Here is a 26765-nt window from a genome sequence, read left to right as displayed (position 1 = left end):
TCAAGATGTCTGATGTAGAGGTTAAGAATCTGCTATGTTTAGGGTGTGTTCTATGGATGAATGCAAGGTGAGGCTACCGAAAGCAACGGTAGATCCTCACACAGTATGCTTGAAGTGTAGGGGTAATGAATGTTCCTTTATTAACCCTTGTAATGAATGTGAGAAGTTGGATGAGGGTGAATGGAAGTCTCTTTCTTCCTACTTAAGGAAGTTGGAGAAAGACAGGGTGAGAAAAGCTTCGTCTGGAAGTTCTAGTAAGTCTCGTATTAGCGAGAAGTAGATAATCCTGTCGTAGCACTAGATCCTTCTCCCGTTTCAGCTCCTGCTCCCTGCATCGAACCCAAAGATACGCCTTCGGAAGTGGCAACCATGAGAGCCACGATCCTTAGCATGGAGAAGAAAATTCGTTCGTTGCAAGGTAAGATAAGTGATAGTGCAAGTGATTTGTGCAGTGCCCCCAGTGCAGTGGAGGGTGCGTCTGATCGGCTCCTTAATGCTTCCAGGCCTAGACCTCTTCCAGACTCCCAGTCCCAGTGGAGGAGGAAAGTCAACAGCCGCAGGAAGGTTAGGGAGAACCCCTACCGGTCAGGCGTCCCCTCGGTAGATCCTGATGCTCGTTCCCAGGCTGCCTTAATTCGCGCCAAGAAGGAGGTTTTGCGACAGTGCTTCTCTTCTTCTTCTTCGCCTTCTCCTAGAAGAGGATGGAGCGCCTCGGATTCCTCTCGACCGTTGAAGAGAGCCTGGAAGACTCCTTGCGCCCTTCCTTCCAGCCCGGAGTGTTTTCCAGAGGAGCCTGAAGTGGACATCAAGAAACCCAGGAGGGATCAGGAGTACTCGCCTCGGAGTAGGCTTCGAACCTTGTCCCCTGTGGAGGAGTTTGCAAGATCTCCGGCTCGGATTCTTGCGGGGCTGCAAGCTCAGATTTCGGCTCTTGCGGGCTCCTTGGCGGGAGGCGCTCGTCGTAAGAAGGACGTCTCTCTTCCCATCAAGAAGTCTAGGCTACCTTCTCCTGGGTTGCCTTCTCAGTCGAAGTCTGCTCTCTCTCCTGTACCAGCGGATAGAATGAGGCGCTCTTCCCTTGGCAGACGCCAGTCGTCTTCCAGGCGTCAATCGCCCAGGAAGGTATCTCCTGGCGACATCATTTCTTCCGTGGAACGGGATCAAGCTCCTAGTAGGCGCTCGTCTAAGGATAGGCGCACGGCTTCTACTTCTCACTCCTTTCCGAAAGACCTCCAATCTCCGGATAAGAGAGCCTCCCCCTGCATGGACACTTCTAGAGACAGGATCTCTCCTTTTGTCAGACGCCTAGAGCCTGGTAGGCGCTACTCCCCAAGTAGCCGCTCTCCTGCTGTCAAGCGCTGTGTTGAAGATAGGCGCTACTCTCCTGATAGGCGCTATTCGCCTGTTAGCCGCTCTGTTCATGTCAGGCGTAAAGAGCCTGAAAGAAGCTTCTCTGCTGGTAGACAAGCTTTTACAGAGACCCACGCTTCTCGATCTAGGTATTTGGATCCTGGTAGACGCCTGTCACCTAGTAGGCGCTCTTCTCCAGGGATTCGCTCTCCTGTTGGTAGGCGCCAAGAGCCTAGCAGGCGCTCCTCTCATTTTAGGCGCAGTTCGCCAGGCAGCCGCTCCCCTCTTGACAGGCGCATGGAGTCTGGTAGGCGCCTTGAACGTAGTAGACTCTCCTTTCCTAGCAGGCACTCCCCTTTGGACTCCCGTGTTTCTCGGGACAGACTACTAGAACACAGAGGACTCCCTCATCGGAGTAGGAAGGACGCCTTCGATAAGAGCTCTCCCGAAGCTTTGGCTTCTCCTAATAGGTGCCAGACGGCTGCCAGACACTCCTCACAGGATAGGCGCACTTCTTTAGAGAAGTCCGCCTGCTCTCGTAAAGAAGCCGAAGGTTCTTCGGTAGATGAAATAGAACCTTCAGAAGAGGACTTTGTAAAGGATTCTTCGGTCTCGTCTTACAAGATCCTGACAGACCTCCTTCTTCAGGAGTTTGGAGACGCGCTTACTCCGGTCGCCCCTCCTTCTCTCTCCTTATTCTCGACATCTAAGAAGACGAAGGTTTCCTCCTGTGTGAGAATGAAACCAACCATCTCAATGAAAAAGGCTTTGAGAGGTTTTGGTGATTGGCTTCTTTCTAAGGAGGAGAAAGGGAAGACTGTTTTTTCTTTCCCTCCTTCCAAGCTTACGGGGAAACTTGGTTTCTGGTACGAGTCTGGAGAACCCCTAGGCCTGGGTCTTCCCTCATCTGCAGACGCGGACTTCTCTTCACTGGTGGATTCCTCCTGACGCTCGGCCCTCTTGTCTGCTAAGACTACCTGGGCGATGAACGAACTCGACCACCTGTTGAAGGGAATGTTCAGAGTCTTGGAAGTCTTCAACTTCCTTGACTGGTCTTTAGGGGTTTTAGCTAGAAGGACTCAGAACCCGGATTCCCTTTCGCCCGAGGATCTCAACAGTGTACTTACTTGCATGGACAAGGCAGTGAGAGATGGATCTAGCAAAGTAGCCTCCCTGTTTGGGGCAGGGGTTATTAAGAAAAGATCGGTCTTCTGCTCTTTTTTGACCAAGTCAGTCTCTCATGCTCAGAGAGCGCCTCTACTTTATTCGCAGCTTTTGCCTCTTCTCTTTCCTAAGAAGATAATCCAGGACATCTCTGGAGCTATCTCCGCGAAGACCACACAAGATATGCTCGCTCAGTCTGCCCGGAAACCTAGAACGACCTTCCAGACTAAGACTAGGAAGGAGACTCCAGCTAGACAGGAGCCCTTTCGACGGGCCCTCCTTCTAGAGCCTCTACCTCAAGAGGTAATAGATCCTTCAAGAGAGGAAGATCCTTCTCTCGCTCTACCAGAGCGAAAAAGTAGGAAAGAAGTCCTCCAGACATCAGTAGGTGCCAGGCTACTAAGATTCACAGAAGTCTGGGCACAGAGAGGAGCGGACAACTGGTCCCTCTCGATTATCCGAAAAGGATATCTGATTCCCTTCTCAGCAAGGACCACCTTGACGACAACTCCGAGGGAGTTGGTGGCCAAGTACAGGGATCCCATCATGAGCCAAGCTCTCACTCTGACAGTAGAACAAATGCTAGAGAAAGAGGCGATAGAGCTAGTGAGCGACCCATGCTCAGCGGGCTTTTACAACCGCATTTTCCTAGTTCCAAAAGCCTCAGGAGGATGGAGACCGGTTCTGGATGTAAGCGCCCTGAATTTCTTTGTAGAAAAGAGGAGGTTCGCCATGGAAACAACATCCTCAGTGTTGGCAGCTCTTCGTCCAGGGGATTGGATGGTGTCCCTAGATCTTCAGGACGCTTACTTCCATGTGCCGATCCATCCTTCTTCAAGGAAATACCTCAGGTTCATGATGGGAGGAAGGATATTCCAATTCAGGGCCTTGTGCTTCGGCCTTTCAACAGCCCCTCAGGTTTTCACAGGACTAATGAAAAATGTAGCAAGTTGGCTACATTTGGAGGGAGTGAGGGTGTCCCTTTACTTGGACGACTGGCTTATCAGAGCCAAGTCACAGAAAAGATGTTTGGAGGACCTACAAAAGACCCTTTTCATGGCGAGTTCTCTGGGACTTTTGGTGAACCTTCCAAAGTCTCAGTTAATCCCCAGTCAAGATCGTATCTATCTGGGGATTCGGATGGTTTCTCTGGATTTTCGGGCTTTTCCATCTCCAGAAAGGATAGCCCGATGTTCAGAGAAAGTCACAGCCTTTCTAGAGAAAGATGTATGCACAGCGAGGGAGTGGATGAGTTTGCTGGGGACACTCTCCTCGTTGGAGCAATTCCTTTCTCTAGGAAGGTTGCATGTCAGACCTCTCCAGTTCTTTCTACATCGGAACTGGCGTTGTCTTTCTCAAAACCTAGAGTTCTCCTTCAAGATTTCAAGAGAAATCTAGAAGGACCTCTCTTGGTGGGCGAACCCTCTCAGGTTTGCAGAAGGGTTGTCCCTTCACATACCGAACCCCAACCAAGTGTTGTTTTCCGACGCGTCGGAAACAGGTTGAGGAGCGACGCTCGGCTCAAGAGAAGTGTCAGGCACCTAGAAGGAGGAACAGGTGACCTAGCACATCAACAAGAAAGAGCTGATGGCTGTTTGGCTAGCTTTGAAAGCATTCAAGCCCTACGTCCTAGCTTCGACAGTTCAGATAAACTTGGACAACACCACGGCCCTGGCATACATCAGGAAGCAGGGGGGAACTCACTCGTTCTCCCTGTACGAGACAGCAAAAGACCTTCTGCTGTGGGCAGAGGAAAGGAAGATATGTCTCCTTACCAGATTCGTACAGGGAGAAAAGAACGTCAGAGGAGACCTCCTGAGCAGGAAAGATCAAGTCCTGCCGGCGGAGTGGACTCTTCACGAGGATGTTTGCCAGGACCTGTGGAGACTATGGGGCAGGCCTCACATAGACCTCTTCGCCACAGCCAAGAATGCGAGGATAGACAACTACTGCTCTCCTATATCAGACCCGAGGGCAGTGTCAATAGATGCCTTTCTCCTAGATTGGAAGGGCCTAGACACATATGCTTTTCCTCCCTTCAAGATACTGGGAGAAACTCTCAAGAAGTTTGCAGAATCGGAGGCAGCAAGGATGACGTTGATAGCCCCTTTCTGGCCCGCACAAGTCTGGTTCACAGAGGTACTGGAATGGTTAGTAGACATTCCGAGATCCCTGCCACAGAGGATCGATCTGCTCAGACAACCCCACTTCGACAGGTATCACAGAACCTCCCCGCTCTCGGTCTGACTGGCTTCAGACTGTCAAAAGTTTGGTCAGAGCGAGAAGGGTTTTCATGCGAGAGCTGCAACGGCTATCGCAGCAGCAAGAAGGCCCTCTACCCTTAGAGTCTACCAATCAAAGTGGGACGTCTTTCGGCGGTGGTGTAGGAACCACCACCTTTCCTCTTCCAGTACCTCTGTGACCCAAATAGCAGACTTCTTACTTTTCCTTAGGGAAAAAAGTGGACTGGCGGTATCAACCATTAAAGGATATCGTAGCATGCTGGCTGCAGTGTTTAGGCACAGAGACCTAAATATTTCAGAAAACAAAGACCTTCATGATCTAATAAGATCTTTTGAAACATCCAAGAAGGTTTCGTCAGAGATTCCGAGTTGGAATCTGGATGTAGTGCTGCGTTTCCTTAGGTCCCCTAAGTTCGAACCGCCTCAGTCTGCCTCTTTTAGAGACCTCACGAGAAAGACACTTTTTCTCATGGCATTGGCTTCCGCCAAAAGGATTAGTGAGCTCCATGCAATAGAAGGGAGAGTGGGGTTCAAAGGAGACGCAGCAATCTGTGCCTTCCTGCCTTCGTTCTTGGCCAAGAACGAGAACCCCTCAAATCCTTGGCCTAGGAGTTTTGAAATCCAAGGTTTATCTGCCTAGTAAGGGGAGGAAGCAGAGAGGTCACTTTGCCAGTAACAAAGTCTAAAGTTTTTATCTTCAGAGGAAGAAGAAACTTAAGGGCAATGATGTCAACCTTTGGTGCTCTGTAAGAGATCCAAGGAGGGCTTTATCTAAGAATGCGCTTTCTTTCTTCATCAGAAGCCTGGTGAAAGAAGCACATGTGACATGTGATGAAAGTCAATTCAAGCTTCTGAAGGTCAAAGCTCATGAGGTAAGAGCTATTGCCACTTCATTAACTTTCAATAAAAACATGTCCCTGAGTAATATTATGAAAGCAACATTCTGGCGTTGCAACTCAGTCTTCGCGAACCACTATCTGAGAGACGTCAAAATCACGTATGAAAAGTGCTTTGCGTTAGGCCCATACGTATCGGCGGATTCGGTGCTGGGGCAGGGAGCTGAGACATATCCTTTGTAGTGTATTTTTTCCCCCTTGTTTAGTTTTGTAAGTTTTTTGGTTGTTTTAAAGAGCATGCGGGTAGGCATCTCTTTCATGTCGTATGTCTAACAATGATTAGATTGGTTAGGTGATCAGTTTATGTTTGAGCTCCTTGCAATGATAGTGGTTAGGTTCTGTCATATAAGCGGGCGAATCCCCTTTGACAAGATCCTGCTTGGATTCTATCAAGTAAGCGGATACCAAATCCCTTTGATAGACCCAAAGAGTCTATCAGCTGTAGGTCACGCCCTCGCTGAAGCTCTTCAGGCAACGCAGACTAATAGACAGTAACTATGAAGTCTTCTGCCTAAACAGGTAAGAACCAAGGTTGTATTTTACACCCTACAACAGGTGTTGTTTCCCCCTTTTTCCATGTTAATATTGCTGTCTCTTTCCCTCCACCAAGGGTGTCAATCAGCTAAGTATATATCTGACAGGAAAGTTCATGTACAAAAATGTTATTGTTAGTATACAATAAGGTTTTGTACATACTTACCTGGCAGATATATACGATTGATGGCCCCCCCAGCCTCCCCTCAGGAGACAGGTGGAAGAGAAAATCTGGCTGGAAAGGGAGATTGGTTCATACATCCGCCACCCAGCGGCGGGTAAGGTAGATCACCTGACCTACCTGTCGCGTGTGCCGCGAGTTTTGAATTCTGTCGTGACGTCAGAGACGTAAGCTAAGTATATATTTGCCAGGGAAGTATGTACAAAACCTTATTGTATACTAACAATAACATTTTTATCAGTACAGAAGCCAATTTTATTGTAACCCCACCTCAGTCACCCAGCATAGTCCCTGATGCTGAAGGAAAAAGTTCTATCTTATAGTAGGTGAATAGGGTACTCACCTACCTACTTCCATATGACTATCCCATTTGCAAGTTTGAATAACTGTTCCAACTAGGGATGAGGGATACTTTTACATAAAAGGCTGTGTTTTATACTTGAGAAAACTACAGTTCACTGTAATGTTTTGGTTTGTTCATACAGGAATACAATCATCACTTTTTATACTGGAATTCTTGAATGTGAACTTAAGACAATTTTTGAAACTTGGTAATGGATGGTAGGTGGGTGATTGAGGGTTTTCCCTCCCTGTACCTGCCATCACCTAGCACTGTTGGGTGGGGATGTTCCTGCTGACTACCAAGGTGAAACTTTTTTCTTTGTTCTCTCTGTGGGGATTTTCCTTATTTGAAACGCTGATGCACCCAAAAAGGTGAACAATGACAAGTATGAAGGATGTGACTTGAGTTGGTGATTGGTTCATATATCAGTGGATCCCCACCAATATTTTTCCTTCTGTAGGGGTCCTTACACCTTTGCATGACCAAAAGGTTGTTCAAGCTTTGGGGAGCACTGGTGATTGACATAGTATTTGCCATGTGGCTAAACAGGAAATTCCCAGTATTTGGTGCTACTATGCCAGATCCCCAGGTTTCCCTTGAATACACCTTCCATCATCCATAGGATAATCTACATTTTTTACCCCTTTTCCCCATTCAGTCTGATCAACAGTGTTGATGACCAAGGGGCTCTTAGTGATCCTGACAGTTCCTTGTTGGCCATAGTAAGCCAAATGGTTTTTTGACCTGCTGGCTTTCTTGGTCAAGGCACCCAGAGAGATTCCCTTATGGCCCATTCTTCTTCATTAGCCACATGTTCTGTGGAATTATTGGCTCCTGCTATACACATAGAGATTATCCAGCATCTCTTATGAGAGAGGCTTTTCTTGCAGGATGGAGTAGGCGATATTTTGATACAGTACCTTTGAAGATCATCATCTAACACGGACCTTGGAAAGTGGGCCACCTTTGTGATTGATGTCATAGAAGGGGTCCCTCTCTTCTATTTAGTGGATTGCAGACTCCTTTGTGTACCTTTATCGAGACAAACTGTGCTCATCCTTCATGGTGTATAGCTCAGCCTTAAGCCAGATTTAGAGACTGAAGGTCATAGATGCCTCTGTGTTGGTGATGTCTGTGCTTGCAAGGAGCTTCAAGCAGTCATGCCCTTCTTGGGAGCTTTAGCCTCAAGCTTGGGAAGTACTGTTGTCTTCTGCAGCCTAACTCAGGTGCTTCTTGAGCTTTTTGGGATAAGGTCTCAGGCCAAGGTCTCATACTGAAGACTGTCCTTTTTAAAAATGGCCAAAGGCACAAACATCCAGGTACTTTAGTGGAAGAATTTATGAAATTTCAATTCGTTGACAGATGCTGGTAATTGGTATGGAAAAAGTACCTATCAGCTCTCAGCATCCAAGGACTTGGAACTGAGCACCATCAAAACAGTAACAAAGGACATAGAAAAGGATACAAGCTTTGACACTTTTAATGGTAAGTACATGTCTTAATATTCACATGGCCCTTCTACTCCTTGTAGTAAAACCACCAAAATAACCACCATGTGACCATTTCATCTTCTTTATCTTCAGCTTTTCCCATCCCTATATGGGGTCGCTGTTTATTAGTCTTCTCCATCTTCTGTAATCATGCACCATTACCTCACTCAAGTTCCTCTTCCGCATTTCTCTGTTAATTGCGTCTCTCCATCTCATTTTTGGTCAACATCTCCTCGTTCCAGGCACTTCCATGTTCATGGTTCTTTACATACAGAATCCTCCTCTCCTCTCATTACATGCACAAACCATTGCAGTCGTCTCTGTTGTAGCTTCTTGGATACGTCTGTAACTTTCACCGTCCCACTTATGAGTCATTCATTCCTTATCCTGTCTCTCTTTGTCACTCCGCACATCCAACGTAACATTCTCATTTCTGCCACTTCCATCCTTCTCTCCTGTGCTTTCTTCAAGGGCCATGTTTCACAACTGTACATCAACGCAGGTCTGACAATGCTCTGATTTCTGATATGTATTAAATTCAGTATAGTCTAAGAATTAAAACATCATACCACAGTATGTAAGACATTTCAGTCCTGTGGGAATACAAACAATGTAATTTAATTAGTTGTTGGTGGGTGAGTTGTGAAGGCCATCACTTACCTGCTGTAAGCCAGTGATTTTTCTTTGGTTCTTGATAGGTGTGGACTTGTGTGCTGCATTCTGCCAGACTTCGAAGTTTAAAGATTTTTTCTCCGTATGCATAGCGCATGTTTTTTTTTATCGTGGATGTCAATAGTAAAAATGAGCAACGCAGGTGTGAAGAATGAGTGGGTGTGCTGACTTACCTCCTTTGCATTTGAAGAGGCTTGGCAAAAAGTGAGGAAGACCAAAAGCCAATTTGGTTCTTTCCTCTGTGCACAGGTGAGACCTGCTGAGTGTTCATGTCTTATGGTTTCCCACCCATATGTTGATGGCTGCTCCTGAGTGATTCTTTGGAGGGAAGATGATGTGGCCGTCTCTTGGTATCCCTTGTGACATGTCCCTTTATTTTGTGTTTCTGGACCACATAGCCTCATTTAAGGGGTCATCTGTTTTTACTGTTGCTGTGCTGCTCCCACCAAAGAGCATAACATCATTGAGCCTCCTGTGGCAGTCAATTACTTGTGGGAGGTACACCTACAATATCAAGTGCAGGTGGTATCATTGACACTGCTACCTGCATTGACCATGTTTTCTGTCATTATTGGAGAGAATAAGACTAATGATAGGAGTAAGGTAAAGAAGTGCGGATGTGTGTTCTTCCTCATCCTCCTTATCATTTATCATTGAGCTCATCCTCCATTATCAGACTGAATGACTCAAGGACACTCTTGGACTCCTCACTATTTTGTACTTCAGCTAAGGTATGCAGAGGAGTTGGTGCAGCTTTCTTGTTCAGTGTGCATGATCCCCAGATCTAATGTGTACCGAGGGATGACGTGATAGGTAGCTCCTGTACTATGATGCTGGATGTCATGGTGAGATTTATGGTCATACCAACACTCATGATGTTTTGGTCCAGTCAGAGCTCCCAATAGCTCTTGTTCACTTGTGTGGCTTTTGCACTTACTCGGGGAGTTGTTGGGGGGTAGGGAACCCTAAAAAGGTCTGAAAAGGCTGTTTCATGTTGAATGAAATATAGCACTGGAATTTTAGGATAGGATATTTATGATTTATGTATTAGAATGAACATGTAAAACATGAATAATGTGTATGTTAAACAGTGTACAGAAAACTTATTTCTGATAAAAATTGCATACTTATTTTAATTTTTGTTGGTGAAACAACACTTTATTTAACCATAGATTTTAGCATGCTCCTCAAGTAAGCTGGAGGTCGGATCTTGCCTTGTTTAGTTTGGCTTTGGCTGATCATAGAGGAAGGTTGACCGTGGATCAGAATGCTCTTGTTCCATTCACAACTCAGCCTATGTTCATTGTGTGGCGATAAGTACCACAAAATCCAATTATTTGTCTATAATCCTGGGCAAGCTGGTGTATCTACCACCTCTATTTGGGAGAGGTTCTGACTGTGCTCAAAAGACCTGCTCATTTGTGGAATGGTGTAAAATATCATTGTTTTGCCATTCTTTGGGCGCCACTGAAGCGCGCACACACACACTTATATATATATATATATATATATATATATATTATATATATATATATATACATACTATACATACACATACACATACACATACATATACATATACATATATATACACATACACATCACACACATATATATATATATATATATATATATATATATATATATATATATATATATATATATATATATATATATATATATATATATATATATGTGTATATATATATATATATATATATATATATATATATATATATATATAATGTGTAGCATTGATAATAAACTTCATTTCAATAAATGATTTGAGAAATAATTTATTGAAAGAACTAACTTTTACCGGTAATTTAGAGAGAGAGAGAGAGAGAGAGAGAGAGAGAGAGAGAGAGAGAGAGCTCTAGCAAAATTATTTTCTAGAATAAATGGAAATGTCCTCAGGTTAACAGAATGAGGAAAGTCCTGGACAACACAAAAAGTCCTGCTTTTGTAGCTTCAAAAGTTCACGCAAGCACTTTCATCAACATTTATTATTTAATTGATTCTTGCAGTGGTCGATGAACAAGGGCGTTCCTTGTAGAATCTTCCAGATTTTGAGCTTAAGGACTAAGCGTTTGAATATACATATACGTCTGGGTTGTTCTGCAGCGGTTGGGAGGGGGTGCTCGTTCGTTGTGGTAGGCGGTCTCTCGGGTGGGAGTCAGAACTACGAAGGAACTCTCTGCCAGGTCCAGCTCTCGCCCGTGTGCTGTTTACACTTCAGTACGTTGTTGTACGCCCAGCAGTAAAGGTACAGCTACGTGAGGCCTCCCCGACATCTTATCTGACTTAACCTCTGTTCAAACTTCAGCAGGTCGGTGGCGTTTGTAGTATTTTTGTACAGTGATGTTGTACAGAGATGTATGGTTTTCTTGTTTGCTTTTTACTGATAGATGTTTTTTTGTCGTTAGATTATAATTTTATTCCCTTCATCGGAAATTTTGAATTCCAAATGAAAGTTTATGGACTTCAGCTGTAGTGCTCTTTGCCGCCCAATGTTGGTCAGTTCGTGATTACCTCAAGTTCAGACATGAACATATAAAATTTGATGTTCACTTTAGGACCCTTGTTTTTATTCTTCTATTATTTGAGTATATAACACACATGATTGAGGTGCGGTATACTGTTTGAAAATTATTGTTCTGTGTTAAAGTTAATTTCTGTTTTCTTTCGTCTAACCGGATGTCTCTCGCATGTCCTTTGTAGTTTGATTTTTCCGTTGGACTCACTCTCTCTCTCTCTCTCTCTCTCTCTCTCTCTCTCTCTCTCTCTCTCTCTCTCTCTCTCTCTCTCTCTCTCTCAAACACACACCCCTAATTCTTTTTTTTAATCATTTGAATCCTAGTAGTGTTTTGGGTTTACTTTTCATGTTCTCATCCAGTCGCTGGATGAGAACATGAAGTTAATTTGCTGCTTGGACGCCAAGATTATGCTTCGTTACGTTAGTTATTACTTTATTAGCGATCAAGATGCCTAGTTATATAGCTCTTTATTAGTTATTTTAAGCTTCTACTTTGTAGAATTATGTAGACAACGTTTGGTCAAACATTACGTTAGAAGGAAGAACTCGGTAGCACAGGAAGTCAGTTTAAATGTGGGACATTTTGGAAAACGAGTTACTGTGTAATATCGTCCTACTATAATAGTTTCTTGCAGAAGAACTGGCAGTGCTGTGTGTCGAAGGGACGCACACTTCCCTTGCTTGTGGGTTCATGCTAGATTTGCATAATTGCAATAAAATCTTAGTTTTTCTGTGGTTTTAGCGAACGGAGAATTGAGGTTTATTGGAATGGTTTAGTACACATTATGGTAACTATAGTGATGCCCAGACTGTTGGGGAATGTCTTTATTCCTGTTTTCAGCATTTTAATGTTCTCTCCATGAGTTTTGATCAGTTAGCGCTACATCAGTTTAAACCTCAATACGCTAACGTTTTACATATTGAATTCGAGGTGCTGACTGTTGAAAATTAGTTACTAGTGCTATTGCACAACTGCTATTAATGTAATATATTTCTCTGTCATACTTTTAAATTTTATACTGTGTTTTTCTGTTATACTTTATACAATTTTAATCTGTATTTCTCTGTCATACATTTTTAAATTTTTACCTAAGGGAAGTCGTTTTTATGGAAATTTGTTAAACAAGCTGAGTGCAATCGTTGGCTTACCCTATGTACTTGTATATTTTTTATGGCAGCGATAAAGATATTTATGACTGATACTCTCATATCAAGAACTATACTTAGGTATTTGACATGAAGGCGGATTATAAGGGAAGTTATATTACTTGTAGGGGGGAACTCAGCTGCAACCCTTTCCGTTGCTTTTATTGTACTTCCTTTCATATTTTCTTTCTTCCGTCTTACTTTTCAGCCTCATCTAACAGTTGATTCAGTGTGACTGCAATGACCTCATAGATCCCAGTGCTGGGCCTTTGGCCAAAATTCTATGTTCAAATAATTTCCAACTAGTATAATGGTGCTGACCTGTTGTAGGCCGTGACGCAGTGCAGGATGAAGTTTCCACACCGTGTGTTTAAATGTCCCTCGTAATAACCCCTAAAAATGACACAATATGAACACGGTTTCGGTTTAGAGGGAACTTGTTGTTTCCATAGTGGAAGTCTCGCTCTTTTTTCTTCCTCTTCATTGAAGGTCGAAGCGATTTGTGAAAAACGCTTTAATGCAAATTGTCGTATCTTTCGGTTCTCATGATTGGGGAGAGGCACCAATATCAATACTCAATTAATGCTTTTGGAGTAACCATTCCTATCGCCTTTCGGTTATTTGTTTACTGTTTAATTCATTAGATTATTTTTAGGATTAAGCAATCAAATATTATTGTTATATCCCAGCACTATCCCGTGTGTTAGTTGCATTTAACTGTTTGCTACGAGTTGAGTTTTTATTATTTTTGTAAGCTATGAGGCGTGATAAAACCACCGCTATTACCTGGACGTATACGGTTGAAGTAAATGATTAACCATGGTTTTCTTCATCCAAAGATTTAGGATGCAGTATTTTCCTTGCGTTTTCCGTTCACTACAGTTCTGTCGTGTACAGATGCACATCACTGCCTCCTCAATCTCTTGTTTACTCGTAAAAGTGCGCATGCTTGGGTACACACAAGCGCGCATAGACAAGGATGCATACAGTGCATTGATGCAAGACTTGAAATGGGGAGGCGGGCACGCACGCCATTATGTTCTTCAAAGTACGTTTACACGTCCTTTCTGTTTGCGTTCGTGCGCTTTTGAGCTGGTAGACTAGAAGCCTTAAAGCAAAATGCGAGAGAGGTAGGAGCTTTTCTCGCTTCATAGATCGAAAAATGCGTGGGGGATGTTAAACATGCACGTAGCATAGCAGATAGGCTCATGTGATGGGATATTTTTTTTTCACACGCACACATATCAAGAAAATGGGATTTCTTATTCGCTACACGGAAAGAAAGAGGGTGACTTGCGTTCGCGCACGAACTCAAAAAAGGTGTATATATTACATACTCACACAACATGGGTTGCACATACGTACGCCTGAAGATAAATTGGGTTACACGTACACAGCTCAAGACTATATTCACAGACAAAGGGGTCAGACAAGTGCACACGCATAAAAAAAGGCATAGTGGGTCTCCGAACACAATCTGAAGGAGAGAGAAGGGTTTAGTGAGGGTGTTTGGGTCACAGGTTTTTTTTTTTTTATATTATGTCACGATTGTCGCCTCTGGCAGGTGGTGATACCCGTTGGTGTAGCGACAGGCGTTTCCCACCGTTGGATGTACTGTGCACATCCTCCGGAGAGTCTGTGTCATTGGGTGGTTGCTTTGTTGATTTTCTTAGCTGTTTATTTGCTTTGGTCTAGTCTCTCTCTCTCTCTCTCTCTCTCTCTCTCTCTCTCTCTCTCTCTCTCTCTCTCTCTCCTGCCGAGTCATGTTGTGTTGGAAATATGGTGTTATTATTATTCTTTTATTATTATTCTTATTCATTATTATTATTATTATTATTATTATTATTGATTATTTGTTGTTGTTGTTGTTCTAAAGGGTCCACAATAATATAAAGTGTAAAAAGTCCATGTATAATTTTGAAGACTTTACAGAAAGCTTTCGAACCCTTTCCTGGGTTCATCTTCAGTCCAAATGAACAATAAGTTACGACAAGTACAAAGGTAAATTTAAAAAACAAGAGACGTTGAAGATCGTTGACAACGGTCGTTAGCTCGTTTTTAAATTTACCTTTGTACTTGTCGTAACTTATTGTTCATTTGGACTGAAAATGAACCCAGGGAAGTGTTCGAAAGCTTTCTGTAAAGTCTTCAAAATTATACACGGACTTTTTACACTTTGTATTATTGTGGACCCTTTAGAACATTATATATACTCTCGTGATAGAGTTTTTCCCTACATTATTATTATTATCATTAGCTGTTTTTAGAGTATGCTGGGTGTTATTCGGAGTAATTTTTGTGAAACCAACAGTAAAGAAATTCAGTCTCTTATTGGACCTACATACTTAACAGATTTTCTTTCTTATGTTAAAACTTGTGGCAGTTTGTCTAGACGCTGTTGAAATATTTAGTCTGTGTACAGTACTGGACTGTGTATTGTTACTCTCTCTCCTCTCTCTTCTCCTCTCTCTCTCTCTCGTCTCTCTCTCTCATCGTCTCTCTTTCTTTCTCTTTCTCTCTATATAATTATAATATTATATATATATATTATATATAATATATTTAATTATTATATATATAATCTATATATAATAATTATAATATATATATATATAATTATATCTATAATAATGATAATGTAATATTTTCTTGTCAACGAATGCTAGTAAATAAGTCATGTGCATCGAAGCAGATCCGTGGGAAGCATGAAGCCTGAAATGTGATTTTCAGAAAATAACTTGTTTAAGCCATTGCTTATTTTTATTTCTGTTCCGTAATTATTAAGCTTCAAGCGTTGATGGCTTGCTGTGAAAAGGTCCAAACATTATATTAATATATATCCTCAAAGATGCTGTTAATGAGGCCTCCCTGGTGGTCCGTTCATCTCTGGAGTTCAGGTTGCAGGGTTCAAGGTCAAAAGATTCTCGCCCCCACCCCCACTAGTGTGATTATTATTGATTTGCGAGTTTCCAGTTTTGCAGTACTGGTTGGTTTTATTGGCATTGTTTTCTGATTTTTGCGGCTTCTATTAATTAGCCTCTAGAACTACCAGGCATCGTCCTAAGCTATGATTTTCAGTAGCAACAGACAGACAGACAGACAGACAGACTAGCCGTTGTGGAGACGCAGTGGACATTGCTTTTAAGATGCGAAAACCGAGTTTGTTTAGAAGCGCTCGTTTCGCTCCTGGCTTAACTTGCTGTTCAGTTTGCTGTGTTTGGCTGCTGTTATTAGTGGAGAGCTTTTCCATAACAGAGATGAAAAGGTGAAATGGAAAGACTAAAATTGACACCGATTGAGAGTTCTAAGGCAAAGACATCTGTGGTGAAAGGGCAGAAAGAAAACGACGAAAAATAAAAGAATGAAAGGGTTATCGCAGTTGCCTTATATGGCCAGTTGGACGTGATGTTTATCCTAAGTCTTTCTTCTACAAATTTAGTCGCAGCCGTCTGCTTGGATAAAGTGGCATGGTTTTTACAACCATTTCAGACAGCATGACCGATGGCGAAGGAATTCCAAGTGGCCTAAATTTCTAGATAGGTAGTAGGGTCAGTTTTTTGTTTATTTTTCACTAAGAGATATTTTTTACCAGAAAAATAAAGTTTATTATTGGATGTAATGATTTTTTGAACCTCATGGTTCAGATCTAAGAACAGTTTAAAGTCTACCTGAAGGTAGTCTCTTTATTTGGTTAAAAGTTATGTATGCTAAACTAATTTAAATTATCTTTCATAGTTTTTTTTTCACCACTTGTGAATGCCGGTAGACATACCAGGATTAAGAATCGTTTAGTGAGGTTAGTATGTGTCATCTAACGTGAAGTAAGATTAGATGGCAGATCATTCAGAATCTTACTTCATTATCCTTTAGCTATAGGTTTAGGGATCGTCAGAAAACCTCAAACTTAAAAAAAAAATTTGGCAGTAATTTCGGTTAAACCATGTTAGGATAGCCAAATAGCTGTCTTCCTCTCATGGTGTTTTTTTTTTTTTTTTTCTTCTTCTTCTTATGCAGAGGTCATTGATAATTAGCAGTCTCACATGACGTGTGTGTGTGTGTGTGTGTGTGTGTTTGAGTGTGTACTCATTCGTTCGTCGTTTTGCATTGTCTTTGGATGACTGTGGTCGGAAGGTCAGGTTACACCAAGGAGGTTACACCCCCCCCCCCCCCTTTCCCTCTTCCCCCTCCCACGTGCTTAACCTAACCCTGGCATCTCTTTTATCAACTTCACCAGGTGAGTTGATCATGTTACCCAGTTTGTCATTATTTTCCTGCAGGAAATGTCAAAATTTTGGTTGTCTTTTAAGTCAAGTTCTAGTCGAGTGGTGGTCATGGGTTTTCTTCACTGAAGTCTTCCGTTGTTACGCAGTAATTTGCGTCGGTGACATTTTTATTTCTTGTATTTGTTTGTATTTATTAACTATATACCTAACACCATTCTGTAGGTTATTATGGTTATTTTTATTAATTAATAATTCTTGTTCGTTAGTTTGTGTGTTGCGGTAGACGTATGGTAGATTATCAGATTTGTTGGTGCTTTTTCTTATTCATAGTCTGACTGAAAATGGCCGAGTTCATATGAAAGGTTTTCAGGTTGTTCGACAATGAGGTGAAATGCTCAGGAATTCATGACGGAGGCTAACAGCTATGTTTGGGTTAAATGTTTTCTAAACCGTTCGTGTAATATTGATGTCTGGACTTGGTTCATGTTTAGGAGGAGGCCAGCAATAACCCGTCATTGTGTATGTTAAGCACTGTATTCTGTTAATTACTAAAGTATGCAGATGAAGAATTTTAATTTTTTTACCTCTTTTAATAATAATAATATATTGGAAGGAGAGCCTCTGTCAAACAAGTATCATTGAAATATATATTGCTGCATCAGCTGCATTTAATTAATAAATAGCTTTCTTTATTTTCCTAATAATTACTTTCTCTCTTCTATTATAAATGACGAGTATTGCGCCGATATGATTCATCAGGAGGAGTCAATTTCAGGGATAGTGTTCTTTTAAAACTTATTTATGTACAGGAAGTAAATAAATAAATCAAGGTTTGATTTATTTATTTACTTTCTGTAATAGATAAATTTTAAAGCAGCAATATCCCAGAAATTGACTCCCCCTGATGAATCATATCGGCGCAATACTCGCCAGTTGTAATAGTAAAGAGAAAGCAATTATTAGAAAAATAGAGACGACTATTTACGAATTAAATGTAGCTGATGAGCAATATAGAAATGAACAATATAGAGAAAAGTTTCTTGGAGTGCTTTTCAAGAAAGGAAGCACACGGAGTGCATTCTTGTAAAACGTGCCATCTTAGGAATGCTTTCCAAGAGAGGAATGTAATAGGTTATTTATTCTGTATCGATGACCAGTGTTGTTGCGGCGCCTTCTGTATATTCGGAATCCATCAGTCGTGCATAATTCATTCATGTAATGATTCTCCGGCAGGAACCGACGCCTTCTGGGTTCTTAGTCGTGGGTTATTAGTCAATTAATATACAAATTAATATTTAATTGACGACTTGATTGATGACATGTGTGTCTTGCCATATCGTTAATACGGTTTTGATAGCAAGAAGTGATAGTATTATTTAGGAACTTAATGTTTCGTATTAATTTTAATTTTGAACATGGACTCATAACTATAGATTATTAGTTTTGTAATAGTCTAACATAAGTATTTTTTTGTAATGATATTGTCTGTTTACAAATGGTAATAGGATTATGTTCGTTTGTTTGTTTTGTGGGATGGTTCTCAACAGAAGTTTAGTCTTCAGTGGATTCTGGTCAGTGTTTCAGTTATTGATACTCTTTTGGAGAAATTCTTAAAATTTTGTATTAACCTTTTAGTTAGTTGGTACAATTTGTCATTTAATGGCGCCATGGTTTTATTTGTGTATTTTTGTTTACTCTGGAACTTTTATGGATTTCATCACCTCTCCTCCTCCTCCCCCGATCCTGTTACATACCTAATTGTCTTATTTATTACTATGCTCTATTTATCAATTGTATTAATTACTTTAATCATTTTGACCTATTCTCGACACCTGGCTTATTGCTTGGATATTATTGTTGTTAGGCTTTAATTAACCTTTTTAGTTATATGTAGGCATCGTGTTTAGTGATTGTGATTGTTTTTAAAGGTTCGGTAAATATATTTGATATATAATGGTAGTCATAGCTTATATAATTGAGTTGCAGAAAGACAAGAAATGAAATCAAGGTATCCTCTTACATATCTCAAAGCTTCGCATTCACTGGTGGTCATCATCTTAGACGAATGGGACTCAAAACTGTTTTGTTAAACTTGCGAGTCGCCAGTCTAGAAAAGGCGAGTTTCTTCTTGGAGTTTATTGTTTTGGTGGTTTTTTGGCTGGTGGTGTCGTTTCTGCCACACCCACACCCCGCTCGCCTCTCTGCTGGTGCACGAAACGCTCGTGTATAGGTAAGACTAAATGACAAAGAAACTCGCTTCGTCAATAACCACAACCAAGAGCACCACCACCACCACCCATTATCGTATGGGATCTCCCAGAAGGCCTTTTGCGGTTGCCCAGAAGTAACTTGAGTGCCTTTCAGTGGCGAATACAGTGTTGGTTTAATTTGGCTGTTTGTAGTTTCATTTTCTCTTTCAATCGCCCATGGCGAATCTTGAACGGTTATGTTTTTATTTGTTTTCACTTTTGCTGGATTCGTGTTTGTTTGTTAAACGAGAAATGAAAGTTGGCTGTTTTATAGTTTTTTTTTTTTTTTTTTTTTTTTTTTTTTTTTTTTTTTTTTTTGTGAGAGTCATTGACTTGTAACGACATTTAGATATCGTTAAGGGAATGGCATTTCACCCGGAGTTTATGCGTTGTATTGCTGAGTAACGAGTTGCAGTTGCCATTTTTCGTGATCAGATTGTGGGCCTTCCTTAGAGGAAACGCGACCAACATTTTTTTTCCTTTTACCAATTTCTACATTAGAGTGTTTAAAGTTTCGAGGTATTTTCTCTCTCGTAGAAAGCTGAACTTTCTATTGAGGAGGAGGAGGAGGAGGAGGAGGCGGCGGCTGCGTCCCTTTCTCGGAAGATGCACCGTGTTACCTGCAAAAGAGCCCGAGGTGAGACTGACCTGCCGATGAGACTTGTGTGCGAAAGAAGGAAGAAGAGAGTGATGACGGCCGTGGTCTCGAGTGACGTACTGGCATGAAGCAGAAAAGAGGTCATTTGCTCGCCTCGTGTCTCTTGTGCCCTGGCCGGTTTGCCTCTTCATATTATTGGGCTGTTCCAGTTACGCTGTTGATGAGAACATTTCTGTCATAGGGAGAGTATTAGTTTACAAGCGTGAATGGTGTCAGAGAATTGTATGAGAATAGAATAGTAGTTTACGAGCATTGATTGTGAGTATAGAACAGCAGATTACGATGATTAATTGTAGATATAGAACAGTAGTATATGAACATCAAATGTCGGTATAGAACTGTAGTTTACGAACAGGAAATGTAAAGTGTTATAGCTCGAACCTCGCTACTAGTCCATTACGGACATTTTCATAGAGAACAGCCCAGATAATTTATTTATAAATGATTAGGCGACTGTGTCAGCCCACATCATCTGACTAGGAAATAACTGGAACCCGTTAATCCAGAATTTAACCCCGAGATGAGAACTATGATGATGGGGGGAAGATGGGAAAATGATGCCACTTTATCCTCATGAATGGCTTTGTTGTGGTTTTTTTGTTTGTTTACACCAGGAGTCCCTGCGGTTTTGGTTCTTGAAGGGTGAATTGTTAATCGGCCACAATTGTTATTGCTATTACTATCAGTTTTTGAAGTTCCGTGATTCTATGGGTAGAAAAATCTTGGAGAATAACTCGTTAATACACACATATATGTGTGCGCACGGTCGTATATATGTGTATATATATATATATATGTATATATATATATATTGATTATCATATATATATATATAAGATATATATAATATGATATATATAATAATATATATTTTTATATTATTACTGAATTTGTAAAAATAGCTTTCTTGAAACCATCACAACTTCCCATGGCCATCTCGAACGAAGTTTCGCAGGCTTCCGAAAGCTCTACATTTTGTGTTTTTTTTATATATTACATCAAAACGGCAGTAAAATGATGATGATGATGATTATTATTATGATTAGTATTAATTCAGCGGTATACTTTGCTAATTGTCTCATTGAAGGTGGGGCGCTGTTAGACATAACATTTTCTTGTAACGTAGGATCCTGTTAGATTCATTATTGTTTATTTTTCTCTATATCAGTTTTTGCTTCTTCTTATACTCTTTGTGTCCCTTGAGTATGCTATTTCTAACGCTTAATTTGCAGCCTATCTTCTTGTCCCTCTGCAAAGGGTGCTTTCATTAGTGCTAGTTCCCATATTACTTGACTTACTTAACATACTATTCATTAATGTTGAATAATTCAGTCGCTACCCTTAACACATGTATTATTGTCATTTTATATTATTACTGTTAGTGATGATGTAAATGTGTATGCTCAGATTTGTAGTAATTTTATTTTGTATGTGCGTACTGGTTTTGTTCATGTACATCACCTGAAATCTATATTAATATTTTTTTTTCACAACCTTGCTATTTCCGAGTAAGGGTCAAGGACTATTCTTATATTAGTTAATGTTTTAAGTGTGTGTTCAGATATATATATATATATATATATATATATATATATATATGATATATATATAAATATGTATGTGTGTGTGTGTGTGTATATATATATATATATATATATATATATATATATATATATATCATGTATATATATATATATATATATATATATATATATATATTGTATCTGCAAACTAGTTTTGTTCATGTCCGTCACCTGAATGTATATTAGTATTTTTTTTACAACCTTTTTGTTTCCGAGTTAGGATCAAGGCTGCGACCTGCCCCGTGAAGATCCGACCCCTTAAGAATTGAAACGCTTTCCTGAATATATTTCCTGTGGCCAGCAGTCCACTTTTCTGGAACAATCCCTGTTCGAGGTTTGCGCATTCATTTCAAACCAGGTTTCTTCCTGGGTTCTCTGGGGTAACTCCTAGGATGGTCACTACTTTAACTTGCCATAGTCTCCTTGTCTCCATCTTGAGATCTTGCTACCTCTTTATCCATCTCTGCTTTTGTCCTTAGCTTTGTTGTCGCGTGGTATGGATACTGCCGTCAGAGACGCTCTCAGGGTTATTGACTAGCTCTATGTTTAGTTCATTGTTTTTATTAATTGCGGATGAATAGAGAATATTAGTTTACGAGCATGAAAAGTGTGTAGGTATTTATATACTAATATATCAATACACAAGTAGGCTTGTATTTGCACGAGTATGCAGCATGGACCTAAGTACGCCGACTTGTACCTAACAGTGAAATGGTTTAACAATAACATTTTCAGTTCCTGTTGTTCTTCCGGGAGATTTTAAGACCGAATAAGTAATCTGCTATTGGGCATTTGAAAGAAGGAAGCAAACCCTTCACTGATTGAGTCAATATTAATACTATCTGCATTTAGTTTTGCGTAGTATTTCTATAGGAAACAGGTAATTCTGTTCTAAATCTATTGGTTCCATTGGCTATTTGACAACGTTTTGAAGCTTTTCTGTCATAATTTCATCTTATTTATGTGTTTGTTTATTTTGGTCATGAGCTCTTTTATGGTGAGCAGCGAAAAAATTGAAAACTAGATCTAAGTCAATTTTACATATTGACTTTTTTTATTTCCCTTTTCAAATGATGCAAATTGGTTATTTGCTCGCCCTTTCATATTTTTAATAGTTTAAGTATAATATTTTTATATTAACAAATACCAATTGTAACATATTATTCTATGCGATAGGTTTATTTACAGCGAAAGCAATACAGATAGTATGTGAATATGCCACTTCTCACAATCTCTTGCTTATACGAATGACATTTTAAAGTCTTTTCATGTAATTAAGAGATAGGCATAAGTTTGTGAATTTGAACGTATTGTGTGTGTGTGTGTGTGTGTGTGTGTGTGTAAGATTATTTCGAAGACAGCGTGTTTGATGGAGTTCCGTGAAAACCGACGAAGACGTCATAGGGTTCTTTTTGTAGTTATTTTTTTTTCCCGATTTTAATTACTGCACCGTTTGTGGGCTGTGTAATTGCGTTTCTGGAGTGCCGCTGCTTCCATCACACAGCCACCACTGTCGACCGCCGCTGTCTCATACCATCTGGTACCTTTCTGCACACCGCTATCTCTCGCATGTGATCAGCTCTGGCCCTGTAGCAGATTCATTGTCTTATATATTGTCTTTTCATCTGCTTCTCCGTGATTATTGGCCCTGTACGTGACTCTCTCTCTCTCTCTCTCTCTCTCTCTCTCTCTCTCTCTCTCTCTCTCAGCATCAACATCAACATCATCATCAGGTTATTCTTTTTATCCTTAATATTTAGTACTCTCAAAGCTTTAATATTTGAAAGTGATAGACATTGAGTGTAAAGATATTATTATGTGAGCAATGCTGCTCTTAAACTGAGATTTAAGTCTTGCCTTAAATTCTTGATCCATCATTCATTTCTTAGTGATGTTTTAGAGAACTGATATACACAATTAAAGTCCGTTAATTCTGAATGTATTTAGCGCCCCCCCCCCCCAAATGGATTTTAGGACTCCCTGATATAATGATAAAAAATTAGTCTCTGTTCCAGAATCCAAGGGGTTGAAAACCTACTGATTCTGGGCAGAATTGGGTCTTGCAAATCAGGTGTGTGTCTTGTTGTTGTTGTTGTTGTTGAGACCATCTCACCTTGGAATTTCATACTCAGGTGAAGATCTGTTCATCAAGCCTGTGGACTAGAAAACTGACTTTAACGCAGTGCGATGGCATCTGATAATTTTGGTATTCTAGTTATTTCTTTTTTTATGGCGAAGAGACTAAGGCATGAATGGCTGCTCTAAATCAGCCTCGTTTTCTGCAAGGAAAGAAAATGTTCATGGATCTTCCTTCTTAACTGATATCAAACCAGCTTCTCAACAAGAAGTAGGCTACATAATGCGGGAAAAGGAGAAAGATTTCCACATTCTAGGAGTGAATGGTGGGGCTTTATGAGGCCGGTTGATACTCGAATGCTATTCTTTATAGATTCAGAACCAATTTATTAAGTCAAGCTATTTTAGTCTTTCTCTGAGGACCGTATTCCCTTTGTGCCACAGCACCTCTTTAAGAACAGGATGACTTTTGCTGTATTATTATATATATATATAATATATATATCTATATATATATATATATATATGTATATGTATATATATATATATATATATATATATATATATATATATATATATACATATATTATACATATATATATATATATTATATATTATTATATTAGATTATAATATAATATATTATTAATATATATATGTATTATATATATATATTTTCATTATATATATAACAATATACCTATATATATCATATATATTTTTTTTCTTTCTTTTTTTTAAATGCCACTGTATTCTCTGGGCTTAAGGGAATTCCTTATGGACACAACATATTTCGCTTGTGTGGGAGTTAGATTTGCATGCCATCATTGTGATAACGGGACTAGAAAACCACTGTACCCAATGACTTGAATGTTTGTGGGACATCTTAGCACCATCAGGGATAAAGATTGACCCCCTGACTTTAGACCAGAAGCCGCCTCTGCTTTTGTTTTTGTACCCGATGGTTTCTGCATGATCTTCTCGAGCACCTTTACCTACTCTCATATTTTGTGCAGAGACCTGACGTCTTTATGGTGCCTGGGATATTATAAAATTTAGTCTATAACTTGACTCTCAAATTATTGGGAAACTTTCCACTCCTAAGTTTTGTGTTCGGGGATGTCAGCTTGTCTTTGCATATTCATATCGTTTTGTCCAGTCATGGTGTGTATTTTTTTTTTATTTCGGTTTAGAAATTAGCATTTTTTTCAAGGTACTAGTTTGCCCTTAGATATTTTGTTAACATTATTCACGGACATTTTAGAAGCCTCATCAAAGTTCCGTCACCTTACGTAGGTACTGGAACGTGTCACATTGAAAAATTATAAATCATGATGTCATATCTCTTTCTATAAGTTCTACTAGTGTTTTTTGGTGAAGACGGGAATGTTGCACTCATGGCTACTTAAAAAAATGAAGTTCTCTCCTTACGCTGGTGTTGAAATTCTATCAATTTACATTGATTGTAATGCTTTGGCATGATTAATACGTGATATATTTTGCTGCGAAACGCAAATAATAACTGGAAATTTTTATTTTGGTCGTCGAATCACGATAGCAATAAAAACTCACCAATCGCAGCGATGATAACGGTAATCCTCCGTCTCTTCCACGCCACTGTCACGCTCAAGTATGAGCAATCGACCTTGCAACCAATGATATTAGTTGCAACGTGTTGGCATGCTGCTCTCATAAGTAACTTTTTCCATTCTTTTTTTTCCCCCAGGTTATTTGATGGGATGTCGAGCCATTTTGCTATTTACTTTTAAGATATGTTTTTTTTTGGTTGACTTTCACCTTTGGATTATTGAGAATTATTGTTATATTGATGTATGTGTATTTTGTAGCTGTTGCAGTAAATGCTGTAATTATTATTTTTTTTCATAAATTGGGTAATATCTCGAAGAATGCAATCTGTAATGTTTTTGTGGTGTAGTTAAAATAGGTTTCTTTCAAAATTATGTTTAAGTAAAGCCATTATTGTTATCATTATTAATTATTATTATTATTATTATTGCGGTAAGGAGAGGAGGAGGAATTATAATTTAAAGGTCAAAGGAATGGGGGGTGTGGATTTGTTCGTGGAATACTCTAGTCTTTTGTTGTAATCCAGGGTCAGAGGTGATGATGGGCGAGAGCAGTCGATGCTTCCTTTTTGCCCACGCCCCGCCCCCGCCGCGCCAGTTTGGTGTCAGATAACCCCCTTCCCCCTTCCATAAAGTTCCTGCCTTTGGGGTCCTCTAAGTCAGGAGAGATTGCTTGCAGTGGAGGTTATAATGTGATGCGTTTAAGGTGCTGCACGTCTCTCCACTAGTTGCGTCATGAGAGGGAAGATACACACACACACACACACACACACACACACACACACACACACACACACAGGGTCTCATGGGGTGCCGAGACAGATGAAGACAAAGTGCTTGTGGCATTGTTAAGTTAAGGAGGTTAATATCAGATTATGAATACGAATGTTTGCTCCCCTTAACAGTCCGGGTCACAGTCAGGTGAACGAAGACCAGGCCTCGATAAACAGTTGGACAGGCGGGCATATGGATGAGATGCCGGAGAGGGCATGAGAACTGCAGAGGCGAGTCAGCTTCAGAGATTTATGTAAAATAAATTGCATCTTGGAGAGAGAGAGAAGAGAGAGAGAGAGAGATGCGCCTTGGAGGAGAGAACTGAGGCGAGAGAGCGAGAGAGATTGGAAGAGTGATGAGAGAGAGACGAGAGATAGGGGGGAGAGAGAGAGATGGAGAGAGAGAGAGGGGGGGGGGAGAAAGAACCTAGGTTAAGTTTATATCACGTGTCTAGTGGGCATTTTTATTAATATGCAGTAACTATGTCTTGCCCTGCTTCACCGTTTGTATGTATGTACCTCATTTAGTTTTGGATTTAGTCTCTTCGGAACTCGAACATTTTTATTGCGATTGAATTCTTTTACTGTCCTTATCTTCATCTCTAGGTATGAAAATATACATGTTTGGATTTCGTTAATCTTTCGGCCGTGTATGCATCTTTCCTCTTTTCTTTTATTATATATATATATATATAAATATATATCTACATATATAATTATATATATATATATATATATATATATAATATAGGTATGTATGTATGTATGTATGTATGTATATAGAAACCAGTGTTCACAGTGACAGATGCTGCGCTGTCAGAAGAGGAAGAATATCAACAAACACAGCATTAGCATCAAGACACTGAAATGGCGCAGTTTATCCCATCGGATGTTGGAGGAAGATAACCAAAATTATCTTGTGATGAATACTCTTGTTCCAGAGATTTCCCAGCCCCTGTTTCAACTTGAATGATTGTCATTCTCTTTTGTCGTCATGACGAAGCCAAAAGGGTAATTTGCATGTGAGTAATGTGTACTCGGAGTCCCGCTTTAGTTTCCATT

General features: G+C 40.2%; 1 protein-coding gene across 5 annotated transcripts in view; it reads left to right on the top strand.

The window, feature by feature from the left end:
• The window catches only part of LOC135224874 (MICAL-like protein 1), a 226454-nt gene that overhangs the window by 22248 nt on the left and 177441 nt on the right, over nt 1-26765 (top strand). Inside the window, exon 1 of one of the 5 annotated variants that reach the window (XM_064264239.1) lies at nt 11047-11202. The exons of 2 other annotated variants lie outside the window; for them this stretch is intronic. The gene's annotated coding sequence lies outside the window, so the exon portion shown is untranslated. Of the gene's footprint in view, nt 1-11046; nt 11203-26765 lie in introns of those variants that run through there. 2 more of the 5 variants (XM_064264215.1, XM_064264246.1) reach the window with 2 other exon arrangements.

The sequence above is a fragment of the Macrobrachium nipponense genome, chromosome 20 (assembly GCF_015104395.2).
Source record: "Macrobrachium nipponense isolate FS-2020 chromosome 20, ASM1510439v2, whole genome shotgun sequence".
Lineage (NCBI taxonomy): Eukaryota > Metazoa > Arthropoda > Malacostraca > Decapoda > Palaemonidae > Macrobrachium > Macrobrachium nipponense.
This window is presented reverse-complemented; position numbering and strand designations above follow the sequence as displayed.